General features: G+C 41.5%; 2 pseudogenes; one reads left to right on the forward strand and one right to left on the reverse strand.

The window, feature by feature from the left end:
• The window catches only part of LOC114613687, a 34,786-nt pseudogene extending 28,776 nt beyond the window's left edge, over nucleotides 1-6,010 (reverse strand).
• Nucleotides 6,011-11,589: 5,579 nt separating this feature from the next.
• Nucleotides 11,590-13,194, forward strand: LOC114613773 (annotated as a pseudogene).
• Nucleotides 13,195-13,884: the final 690 nt, after the last annotated feature.

The following is a 13,884-nucleotide window of genomic DNA, read 5'->3' on the forward strand; positions in this document are numbered from 1 at the left end:
TATAGACACACAGAGAGATACAGAAACAGAGACAGAGAAAGACAAAGAGACACAGAGGCTGAGAAACAGAGAAAGAGACAGAGAGAGGGAGATTGATTTGCAAGGAGGACCCCCACATCTCTCAGGAGGACATGCTAATCACTCAACTGGGAAAGGTGGCCACACAATGTGGTAGTGGATTAGGAACTGGCAGTCAATATTCCTTGTGGTAGGAGATCTGAGGTCTGAGTTATTCACCTGCATGGCAACTGTTATCATCCCACTGTGTGGCACAATTAGCACCCGTTCCCCTCCCCAGATTCAGGAAGCAGTATGGGTTCTGGGAACTGAACTTAGATTCTTTGTAAGAGTAACAAGTACTCCAAACATAAGCTGCAGCTCAATGATCTTGGCCACTTCCTAGGTGTTTCTCTCAGCTTCAGTGGCTAACAATGAAGGCTGCTAATGTCAACTGGCTGAGCCATCTTGTCTGTTTGGTTAGTCAGTACCTTTCCCATGGCCGAACTTTCTTGTGTTAATATTATGTAATACTAAGTCTTCTTATGTCAGTACAGTTATTCTATAGTATCTGGGAAGGTTAGGTTCCAGGACACCCAGGGATACCGAAATCTGCTGGTGCCAAAGTCCTTAATGTATAGTGGACAGTATATAGAATTTGAATGTAACTCACATACCTCAACACATATACATATTTTTCAGCTCTGGAAATGGACCAGGCTTCACATATGTTATTCCGTTCCCTTAATTAAGCCCCCTCAAAGTCTAATATAAGGGGACCTTTTCAGTAACAAGTCTACTCTAATAGATTATGAAATTTCTTAAGTATTTTTCTCATTTATTAGTCTCAACAGGTCCACAACCAAATACTTGGATTTCTAGCAAATAAGGAATTGGGATGAACTGTTGAGCAGTGGAGAGGTCACTGCAGTTGTCCTCTACCTCTGAGTTGCGGGTCATACCCAGGAAAAGGTGAGATGCTCAGCAGTCTTCAGAAATGCCCACCTAGAACATTCTATCCCATGTATGACCATTCCAGGCTCTGATACCCAGAGTTCTGAACTTAGCATAATAGACTTGCTCCAGAGCTCTACCCAACTATCTAACCAGTCACACAGCATCTGTATTCAGCTTCTACCGCAGGAGCAGAGTTCTTTGTATGCTGACAATAAGAATCTCTGGCTGTCAGTTTAGTCTTTAGTTTCTCATTAAGGTTCCAATAACATTGTCTGTAGGCCTGCATATGATCCAGTAATAACCAGTAAACCCTTCTGTCCTATAGACAACTGCCTCTCTCCTCTAGATTTTAAAAACATCTTTGGTGCCTGTCTTTCTGGGTGCAAGTTTTAGTATTTGGTCCTCCAACATTGGCCAGGGACCTCCCATGTCCTCTGTATCATCAGGAAGGTGTCCTCTTATCCTTTTGGTCTATGAGTAGGCCTGGTGTACATTCCCGTCTTGCCATTGCTTTCTCGCCACACTCTCACTACTACTGATGTGAGGCTGGGTCCTCTAAGAGTCAGATGCATTGGAGACTTCGGAGGAGGAATTCCAATAAGGATAAAGAAGAGGAAGCAAGAAGTTCCTAGTGAAGTGGGATCCCTGTAAAAGAAAGAAGAGGACTTGTTCAGGAAGTACCAGCGATGGTAGATTAGCTTCTAAGAATATTTAGTCCACTGATGAAAATCCTCATGTAACAGTCTCATCTGTTGGAGGGGTCCCTGCAGCACTCAGGAATCAATTTCCATTAGTATGCCTTTGGCTAATGGTAGCTTTCAGGATATTGGGACTGGTTGCACATATTGTAGAGACTCCAGAGTGCTAACAGCTAGAGGAGTCAGCCAGTAGTGCTGCCTACCGCAAAGCCCAACCCTGTGTTCTCATGAACACACAACACTAATATCCAAACTTGATCTTTCCAAGGAAGTGGTGCTGATAATAGCTTAATGTGAGTGATCTATATCTCATTCTCATTTTGATAGCTCCACACACAAGAAACACAATGACAGAGAATTTTTAAGACATGTAGCAAAACCAATGGGAAAAACAATTTCCTAAAATTGAGTTTTCCTTTGACTTATTCACATCATCCAAGAGATGTGATATAGTTTATAAGAGATACATACTAGAGATGTGATATCTGAATGATATTATTTTTTGAATAAAGACATGTCCCTGATATATGAAAATGGAATGATACCACTTTAGAACTCAAAAAAAAATTCATTTGGGAATTGGGAGAAAATTCTCAATAAAAAGTCTATTTTTGCCCCTCTGTCTTAGAGATATGAGCAGCTGTACATGAATGAAGCAATTTTTTTCCACTTGCAATTTTAATAACCAGGGGAAACATGGCAATACCTGTCTGTACAGATTCTTCAGAATGCACGGAGAAATATCAGTCATGCCCTCTGTGTATCAATCTATTTCACAGTTAAACAGACTTGTGAAAGATTCTCAACCCCAGTTCTTAAGGTCAGTATATTTTACTTGAATGCCTCTAGTGACAAATTCACTGCTTTCTGAAGTAGTCTCATTGTGGGACTGGATTGCTCTAGTCTAATGATATTTTTAAAGTGACTGAAGGAAGAGATTATGGAGATGGATAAATTGATAAATGTCTTCCCATGCCAACAAGTACTTGAGTTTGAGCTTCTTCAAAATCCACATGAAAGACAGATTCAGTAGCTTGCTTCTAATTCAGTTAATGGGGAGGTAGGGGCAATAGGATTCCTGAAGCTCACTAGCTAACTAGCCAAGCCTAATAGGCAAACTCCAGATACTAGTGAGAGATCCTGTCTCAATGAAACAAAACAGTGGCTCCTAAGCAACAATACTGGAGGCTGAGTGCTGTCTTACACACACACACACACACACACACACACACACACATGAATTAAAAGCAAGAGGCTGCATATGAGATAAAAAAAAATTATGTCTTATTTGTTTGTCTGTCTGATGTAGGTTGCATCACTGAATAATTTCCAAATCTGTATAGTTTCCTGTAAATGTTATAATCTCAGTTTGTGTTATTGCTGTATATGTATGTGTATGTGTATGTATATGTAACTGTTTTTAATTATCCATCCATCTAGACTGCTTCTACATCCTTGCTGTTGTGAATAGAGCAGCAGTAGATAGGTGTAGGTGAGCAATTATCTCGGTGGTAGGAGATGGAGTAACTTGTACTCCTGTCCCTAGCCTATTTTTCATACATGTTTTCTCTTTCCTCCCAGTGCAGCCTAAGGAAGGCAGCATCACCTTTGCCTGGCAGCTGGTAAAACAGATTACAGATTCCATTTCACTGCTACAAAACCAGAATCTGCTCTTTAAAGAGATTCCTACTGAAGAGTTTGTCTCTGGAGCTTTAAAGCAAGGGCACAGATCTTATATATTGTGTCCCACATCCCTCTGCTCCCAGCATCCTGCCTTGAACAAAGTAGGTGCTCAGGAGTCATTTCAAACATGTCCTCGCTACAGTCAGGGACCTGAAGAAACCACTGTGACAGTGATGCACCCACTACTGTCTAATCCAGTTTCTACATACCTATTTACTGGTAACAGCTAAGAGGGCTACATTAAATGCATCTTTGGTGCACAGTTCAGATACCAAACATTGTCCAAACATCTTATTCACTGATTCTCAATTATGGGCTCCTAAGAATCAGAATGTGCTAGAGCTGGAAAGCTCCCTGGAGGTCACATTTCCCAGGGAAGACCGGAGCTGTGGATATGTTCAAGGCTGTGGTGCTAGTAGAAGGCAGAGCAAAACCAGTTGTTTATAGTCCCTTGAAAAAGGAGAGAAATGCTAAGTGAAGACAGAGCTCAGCAAGTTAACTTTTAACACCTAGCAACTACAAAGCCATCCATCCACCCTGCCTGAAGGAGAGGCACCCCCAGAGCCAGAAGCCTGTGCTAGCTGTTCCATGGCAGCTGCAGAGGAGAAGATGGGGAAGGGGCAGACAGCTCACCCTGCTGCAAACGCCATAATAACTCAGAAAAATAACAATAATTTGCCACATGAGTTAGCCCATCTTTCCAAGCTCTGCCAAGTTTACATGCCAGATGGCTCTTGCCTCTACATCTGATTTGCTGTAGGGTAGAACAGTATGACCCATCCCAGGGCAGAACCACATCTTGCAGCCAGTTGGTGGGAGTCTGTCCCTATGAAACACGTCCCCAGAGCAACTCTATGTCTGTCAAGGTTTTTTCAAAAGAGAGAGAGAGAGAGAGAGAGAGAGAGAGAGAGATTCCTAGAGAAGTTTTGTGCATCTTAAACTTTGGATGCTCTATTACTACAGCACTGTGAGCAGATGATTTAATGCCTGCCTCAGTTTCCTCTTTAAGATGAGTGAAAAGAAGGTGCTCCCCATGAAGCCTAAAGAGCCTCGGCCCTTCCAGACTTTTCCAGTTACTTTGAATGTTCTCAGGAGTGGTTCTGCAGCAAATGTGAAGGCAGGGGAAATTGATGACTGATTTAAAGATGCATTTCATTCCTTTCAATATTAATAGTCATAAATGAGACTCTTTAATACAGGAGGGATAATGCACTAGATCTGCAGCCTGGTCACTTGATATATCTCTGTCCTAATTGAGTCCTAGACTTTAGTCGAGTTCCAGAAATACAACACTAGCAAAGGACCTGTGCTACAAAAGACACAGAGGTGTCTTCCACAAGGGGTGGAAATATAAAAACATGTCTTTATGGGCGCCAAAGTTCAGGCTTCTTTGGAATTAGCTGAGCAGAGTTCAAGTTTTCGGCTAGCCATTTGTGGGAGATGTTCCTTGCAGGGCTGATTTGTAAACAGGATTTAATGGCACCACCTCCAACATGAGCTGCTAGGGAGCACATATGAGACAAATGTTTTGAGATGCTTAGCCAAGAACAGAATAAACAAGTCCTTGGTGCTATCTTTCTCTTACTCTTTCATTTCTAAAACAATTATTCTAGAAAGTTGCAATAGCTAGTGCATATAAATATATTTTATATGTATTTAACAAATTGCCTAAAAACTCCCTATTTTCTTGGTTTTATTAACCATTCACAACAGAGGTCAAATACTAAGCAGAGTCATTAAGTATCTGACCCTTAAAAAAATCTTAAAAATAAAGTGAAAAAGGAGAAAAATGGAGGTAGAGGAGATGGCTCATTTGACAAAACAGTTATGGTACTATATGAGATTTGAGCTGTGCTCTCCAGCACACCATGGTATCTGTATGTTCCTGTCACTCCATTGCTGGAGAATAGACACAAGAGAGTTCCTGGGGCTTCTGCCTTACACAGAGAGCTCCTCCATTCGGTGAGACTTTCTTTAAAATAAGATTTAAAAAAACGAGGAAAAATTCAAGGTTTTCCTCTGGTCTCAACATGCATATGTTTGCACACTGATAGTGGCATACATACTCATACCCACACATATACGGTGCGGGGAAGAAGAGGAGAAGGAGCAGGAGGAGGAGGAGGAGGAAGAGAAGAAAGAAAAGGAAGAAGAGGAAGATGAAGGAGAAGTGTGTGTGTGTGTGTGTGTGTGTGTGTGTGTGTATAAGAAATAAGCCAGCCTTTTTTTTCTTTCTTTCTTTTTTTTTTTTTTTTTTGGCTGGGGCAGACACATAACTGATCTGCTCCCATGAAGATACCTTATCCTGAACCTTCCTAGAGCAGCAGATAAGAACCCTTCCCCACAACTCTAAGCCCTGGAGCTGCCCCACCTCTTCAGAGTACCACTTCCCTTTCATCTCTTTCTTGGTCATCTTGGCTGGGGCAGACACCTGACTGGTCTGCTCCTTTGAGGACACCTTATCCTGAACCTTCCTAGAGCAGCTGGTAAGAACTCACCCACATAATCCTATGCCCCAGAACTGCAACTGGGAGCCTGGGTCACTCTGGATCCATCATCCACCCAAACCCCATCCCTCTGGGATACCGCTCACCTTCTGCCCCTGGCTTGGTCCTTTTGGCTGGAGCAGACACCAAGCTGGTCTGCTCTTGTGAAGGCACCATATCTTGAACCATCTCGGAGCAGCAGAGGAACCACTGCACTTGGAGCAGCAGAGGAACCACAGCACTCAGAGCAGCAGGATTTCAGGATACCAGAGGCAGCCTGAGTCCCAGGAGCTCTTCCATCCAGGAGCTCAGGATCACAGGATCACAGAGACATCTGGACTCTGAGGACTTCTGACACAAGCAAGGTAACTGGAAAGACAGGTACCAGTCAAAGACAGTGAGTGCAGGTAGCACTAGAGTTAATCAGATGGCAAAAGGCAAGCCACCTCTAATAACACCTCTAATAACAATAATAACAAGAAGAAACAGTTACTTTTCCTGAATATCTCTTAACAGCAATGGACTCAATTCCCCAGTAAAAAGACATAGACTAACAGACTAGATATGTAAACAGGACCCAGAATGTTGCTGCATACAGGAAACGTACCTCAGCGACAAAGACAGATGCCACCTTAGAATAAAAGGATGGAAAACATTTTTCCAAGCAAATGGTCCCAAGAAACAAGCTGGAGTAACCATTCTAATTTGGAATAAAATTGACCAAAAGTTGTCAAAAAAGATAAGGAAGGACACTTCATACTCATCAAAGGAAAAATCTGCCAAGATGAACTCTCAATTCTGAACATCTATGCTTCAAACCCAGGAGCTGGTTCTTTGAGAAAATCAACAAGATAGATAAACTCTTAGCCAGACTAGCCAGAGCGCACAGAGACAGCATCCAAATTAATAAAATTAGAACTGAAAAGGGAGACATAACAACAGAAACTGAGGAAATTTAAAAAAAAAGCAGATCCTACCACAAAGGCATATTCTCAACAAAATTGGAAAATCTGGATGAAATGGACAATTTTCTAGACAGATACCAGGTACCAAAGTTAAATCAGAAGCAGATAAACCATCTAAACAGTCTCATAACCTCTAAAAAAATAGCAGAAGTCATTAAAAGTCTCCCCACTCACATTCATAAAAGAAACTACTGAAGCTCAAAGCACACGTTGTACCTCACACAATAATAGTGGGGGATTTCAATACCCCACTCTCAACAATGGACAGATCATGGAAACAGAAACTAAACAAGAGACACAGTGAAATTAACAGAAGAAGTTGTGAACCAAATGGATTTAATGGATATCTATAGAATATTTCATCCTAAAACAAAAGAATATATCTTTCTCAGCACCTCATGGTACCTTGTCCAAAATAGACCATATAATTGGTTACACAACAGGCCTCAACAGATACAAAAATATTGAAATAATCCCTTGCATCCTATCAGATCACCACAAACTAAGGCTAGTCTTCAATACTAACAAGACCAGTGGAAAGCCCACATACATGTGGAAACTTAATAACACTATACTTAATGATGACTTGGTCAAGGAAGACATAAAGAAAGAAATTAAAGACTTTTTAGAATTTAATAAAAATGAAGGCTCGTCATTCCAAAACTTATGGGACACAATGAAAGCAGTGCTAAGGGGAAAACTCTTAGCTCTAAGTGTATAGAAAAAGAAACTGGAGAGAGCATACACTAGCAACTTGACAGCACACCTGAAAGCTCTAGAACAAACAGAAGAAAATACACCCAAGAGGAGTAGACAGCAGGAAATAATCAAACTCGGGGCTGAAATCAACCAAGTAGAAACAAAAAGAACTACATGAAGTATCAACAAACCCAGGAGCTGATTCTTTGAGAAAATCAACAAGATAGATAACCCCTTAGCCAGACTAATCAGAGGGCACAGAGACAGTATCCAAATTAATAAAATTAGAACTGAAAAGGGAGACATGACAACAGAAACTGAGGAAATTAAAAAGACCATCAGATCCTACTACAAAAGCTTATACTCAACAAACCTGAAAATCTGGATGAAATGGACAATTTTCTGGGCAGATACCAGGTACTAAAGTTAAATCAGGAGCAGATAAACCATCTAAATAGTCCCATAACCCCTAAAGTAATAGCAGCAGTCATTAAAAGTCTCCCTACCAAAAAAAAGCCCAGGACCAGATGGTTTAGTGCAGAATTCTATCAGACATTCAAGGAAGACCTAATACCAATTCTCTTAAAACTATTCCACAAAATATAAACAGAGGGAACATTACCCAATTGTTTCTATGAAGCTACAATTACACTCATATCTAAACCACACAAAGACGCAACAAAGAAAGAGAACTTCAGACCTATCTCCCTTATGAATATTGATGCAAAAATACTCAGTAAAACTCTAGGAAACCGAATCTAAGAACACATCAAAACAATCATCCATCGTGATCAAGTAGGCTTTATCCCAGGAATGCAGGGATGGTTCAATATTTGGAAGTCCATCAATGTAATCCACTATATAAACAAACTCAAAGAAAAAAAAAACACATGATCAGCTCACTAGATGCTGAGAAAGCATTTGACAAAATTCAACATCCCTTCATGGTAAAAGTCTTGGAAAGATCAGGAATTCAAGGCCCATACCTAAACATAGTAAAAGCAATATACATCAAGCCTATAGCCAACATCAAACTAAATGGAGAGAAACTTGAAGCAATCCCACTAAAATCAGGGACTAGACAAGGCTGCCCACTCTCTCCCTACCTATTCAATATAGTACTGGAAGTCCTAGCCAGAGCAATTAGGCAACAAAAAGAAGTCAAGGGGATACAAATAGGAAAGGAAGGAGTCAAAATATCACTATTTGCAGATGATATGACAGTATACTTAAGTGACCCCAAAACTTCCACCAGAGAACTCCTAAACCTGATAAACAACTTCAGCAAAGTGACTGGTTATAAAAATCAACTCAAACAAATCAGTAGCCTTCTTCTACGAGAAAGATAAACAGGCTGAGAAATAAATGATGGAAATGACACCTTTCACAATACTCACAAATAATATAAAATACCTTGGTGTGAATCTAACCAAGCAAGTGAAAGACCTGTATGACAAGAACTTCAAATCTCTGAAGAAAGAAATTGAAGAAGATCTCAGAAGATGGAAAGATCTCCCATGCTCATGGATTGGCAGGATTAATATAGTAAAAATGGCCATCTTGCTGAAAGTGTAAGGATATAAAAATTCATAGAGAAGCTTGAGACCCCCCTCATCTGAATTAAGGTTGGCAGGTTTACAGGCCTAGATTCCAGAAACTAGCTGGCCACCCAAAGAAAGAATTAGCCAGGGGTCAAGTCAGCCAGGTCGTTCCCACAAAGAATAGCAGAACTACAAATACAGGTTGGTCAAGTCACCCTGGGGAGTGACTGACCACAATGGGCTAGGTTAAGGTCACATTTCTGGGGAAAATGTGCTCCTGAGTCTCGGGGTCGATGCTCTCCTTGTGAGTCTCGGCCTCAGCTGCTGACTGAAATCTGGAAATAAAGCCTTTTGTAGTTTGCAGCAAGTTCGGTCTCGCGTGATTCTGGATGGTCCTAATCTCCTGAGGCTTGAGTGGGGGTCTCCCCACTCTGGGGGCCTTACAAAAGCAATCAACAGATTCAATGCGATCCCCATTAAAATCCCAACCCAATTCTTCACAGAGTTAGAAAGAGAAATTCTCAAATTTATTTGGAATAACAAAAAACCCAGGATAGCGAAAACTATTCTCAACAATAAAAGAACTTCTGGAGGAATCACCATCCCTGACCTCAAGCCATACTACAGAGCAATAGTGATAAAAACAAAACAAAACAAAAACTGCATGATATTGGTGCAGAGACAGGCAGGAAGATCAATGGAATAGAACTGAAGACCCACAAATGAACCCACACACCTATGGTCACTTGATCTTTGACAAAGGAGCTAAAACTGTCCAGTGGAAAGAAAAAGGACAGCATTTTCAACAAATGGTGCTGCTTTAACTGAAGGATATCATGTAGATGAACGAAAAACCATCCATTCTTATCTTCTTGTACAAAGCTCAAGTCCAAGTGGATAAAGGACCTTTACATAAAACTGGATACACTGAAACTAATAGATGAGTATGTGGGGAAGAACCTTGAATACTTGGGCACAGGGGAAAAGTTCCTGAACAGAACACCAATGGCTTATGCTCTAAGATCAAAAATTGATAAATGGGATCACATAAAATTGCTAAGTTTCTGTAAGGCAAAGGACACTATGGCAACCAACAGATTGGGAAAATATCTTTACCAATCCCATATCCTATAGAGGGCTAATATCCAATACATAATCAAAGAACTCAAGAAATTAGACCCTAGACCACCAAATAACCCTATTAAAAAATGGGGTACAGAGCTAAACAAAGAATTCTCAACTGAGGAAACCGGAATGGCTGAGAAGCACCTAAAGAAATGTTCAGGATCCTTAGTCATCAGGGAAATGCAAATCAAAACAACCCTGAGATTCCACCTTACACCAGTCAGAATGGCTAAGATCAAAAACTCAGATGCTGGCAAGGATGTGGAGAAAGTTGAACACTCCTCCATTGTTGGTGGGATTGCAAGGTGGTGCAACCTCTCTTGAAATCAGTCTGTTGGTTCCTCAGAAAATTGGACATATCATTCATTACCTGAGGACCCAGGTATACCACTCCTGTGCATATACCCAGAAGATGCTGCAACATATAACAAGGACATATCCTCCACTGTGGTTCATAGCAGCCTTATTTATAATAGCCAGAAGCTGGAAAGAACCCAGATGTCCTTCAACAGAGGAATGGATGCAGAAAATGTAGTACATTTACACAATGGAGTATTACTCGGCTATTAAAAAACAATGAATTTGGAGTTCCACTCCTTGTCTGCATCCCCTCCCAGGACATCAGAATTAGCATCAAAATACAAACAGCCCCAGTGCTATCCACAACACTTTTGAGGACAGTGAGAGAAGAACCTGGTACAAGCACACCAAATGATATGCCTCTGTAGAAAATGAGACTTGACTGTAAGAATATGCATCCATCCATTTCTTTCAATCCTACATCCCAGGTTTTGGTCTATGCATCTTCAATTTCCCACATTTTAATGGACATTTCTTGTAGTCAAACTGACTATATCTTGAATGAACTACAATCTAGAATTGGAGGGCTCACCTGTGATGCAAATCTTCAGGCCAGAAGATACAGTTTCTAATTTGGATCTTGGCAGGGAGATCTTGAGGCATAGTGGCTGTGAAAAGCTTAGGCCCAGGCAAGATAGTACAGGCCTTTAATCCCATGATTCTGAGATCTCTGAATTCAAGGTCAGCCTAGGACAAAGCAAGTCCCAGGTCCAGGTGTGGTGGTTCACACCTTTAATCTGGGCCACACCTTCTCCTGGAGACCTATATAAGGACTTTGGAAGAAGGAAGACTCAGTCTTCTTTGAGTGCTTGCATCCACTTGCTAGCAAATCTGTTGGAAACTCCTACAACTAGCCTCTTGGGACTAAGAAATGACTCGCTTCTTGGACTTCGATTCAAAGCTGACCTTTGTTGGTTTATTTGAACTACAAACCGGTGGCTGCCACAATTTCAGCTCAAAGAACTGCAAAACCTAGAGGATTGTTCGGTCAGGGCATCTGTACACTGAGTGTTTATTCCATTGTGTTCCTCATTGTGGGAAAGTCTTGTCCTCCGGAAGCTGTGATTTGCTCTTGAAGATGCAGAAGAGCACGCTCAGCTTTTTACCTGTGCCTACTCCACTATCTCAGGACCAACTTGAAGCTGAAGAAAGGGCAAGATCTCAGAGATCACTTCAGACCTCTCTGGATTTGTCTCAAAGGGAGCCTCCCTCATATGGATACAAGAAAGGCTGGATTCCACGGTTGCCTGAGGATTTTGGAGATGGAGGTGCTTTCCCTGAAATCTATGTGCCCCAGTATCCTCTGGATATGGGGCGACAGAAAAAAGTGTCCAATGCTCTGCCCATTCATCCATTTTGGATCAGGAAGGAAAAATTAAATATGACACAACTGTTAGACAAGGACATTCCAAAGACAAGGTCATTTGTAGCAAATATACTGACCTTGTTCCAAAGGAGGTTATTAATCCAGATGACCCAGAACTGCAAAGGCCTGATGAGGAGACAAAGTAATTACAGAAAGGACAAGAGCAGCCTTAAAGAAGATCATAGCAAAGAAGATTGCTGGGGCCAAGCCTGTTCATGCAGCTGAGAAACTGCCTCCTGCTCAGTATGTCCAGTACACGCCATTTCAGCAAGGAAAAACATTTAATTCGGGAGAGTTATTCGGATTGTTGAAAGGCAGAAAGACCCAATGGAGCCTCCAAAATTCAGGATTAATAAGAAAATTCCCCGGGGATCCCCTTCTCCCCCTGTACCTGTAATGTACTCTTCTCCTCAGAAGATTAGTGTAGAAGAACAAAAAAACTGGAAGATCCCGCCATGTATATCCAAGTGGAAGAACTCGAAGGGTTATACAATTCCACTGGATAAACGGGAGGCTTCTGATGGAAGAGGACTTCAGACAGTCCAAATAAATGAAAAATTTGCCAAACTGTCTGAAGCGCTTGACATTGCTGAACGGAAGGCTCGAGAAGCGGTGGAAATGCGAGCCCAACTAGAGAGAAAAATGGCTCAAAAAGAAAAGGAGAAACTTAGAGAAACCAGAAAGCTAGAGAAAGGAGAGCTGGGATCAAAACCTGTGTGGAAAAAGAGGATGGAGAGGCCTGTGAAAGAGATGAAATCTGTCATGACAGGCGCAAAGAGAGGCAGCACGACCGGAACCTTTCCAGGGCAGCTCCTGATAAGAGTTCAAAACTACAGAGAAATGAAAATCGAGATATCAGTGAAGTCATTGCTCTTGGTATGCCCAATCCTCGAACTTCCAATGAAGTTCAGTATGACCAAAGGCTCTTCAACCAGTCCAAGGGTATGGGCAGTGGATTTGCAGGCGGAGAAGATGAAGTTTACAATGTTTATGAACAGGCCTGGAGGGCTGGCAAAGATATGGCTCAGAGTATCTACAAGCCCAGTAAAAATCTGGACAAGGACATGTATGGTGATGACCTCGAAACCAGGATAAAGACCAACAGATTTGTTCCCGATAAGGAGTTTTCTGGTACAGACCATAGACAGAGGGGCTGAGAAGGACCAGTTCAGTTTGAGGAAGATCCTTTTGGTTTGGACAAGTTTTTGGAAGAAGCAAAACAGCACCATGGCTCTAAAAGATGCTCTGATAGCAGTCACTCCAAGGAACATGAACGTAAAGGCAAGAAGCAGAGGAAGCAGTAGAGAGGCCTCTTAAAACTACATCTGACATATACAGCAGAGGACTGGGTGGTCTGGCCTAACTGAGAGGAGATGCACCTAACCCTTGAGACACTTGAGACATCCTCTTGTGGGGAGTGGGGACATCCTCTTGAATCAAGGGGAAGAAGAATGGAATGAAGAACTGTCAGAGGGATGACCTGGAAGGGAATAAAGACTGGACTGTAAATAAAAAGACTAAAAGAATGGGTTATGTTTCTGCTTCTCCAATCTTGCAGCACTTACAGAAAACTTTGCCCCACACAGAACTGAGACTACTTTCCATATATGACGGTAATCCAGGGGTAAAATTTTCTGGTAAGAACTTTATGAATAAACTTTATTAATGACATCTCTCCAAATGGTGAGAGGGATAATGTTCACACACTGAAAAAACAAAACAAAACAACAACAACAAAAAAACCCACAATGAATTCGAGAAATTCTTAGGTAGATGGATGGAACTAGAAAATATCATCCTGAGTGAGGTAATCCAATCACAAAAGAACACATGTCACATGTGGTATTCACTCACTGATAACTGGATATTAGCCCAGAAGCTCGCAGTACCCAAGATGCAACTCACAGACCACATGAAGCTCATGAAGAAGGAAGATCAAAGTGTGGGTGCTTCTGTCCTTCTTAAAAGGAGTAACAAAATACTCAAGGGAGCAAATACGGAGACAAA

Source organism: Grammomys surdaster, unplaced genomic scaffold (genome assembly GCF_004785775.1).
Source record: "Grammomys surdaster isolate TR1022 unplaced genomic scaffold, NIH_TR_1.0 62, whole genome shotgun sequence".
Taxonomy (NCBI): Eukaryota; Metazoa; Chordata; class Mammalia; order Rodentia; family Muridae; genus Grammomys; species Grammomys surdaster.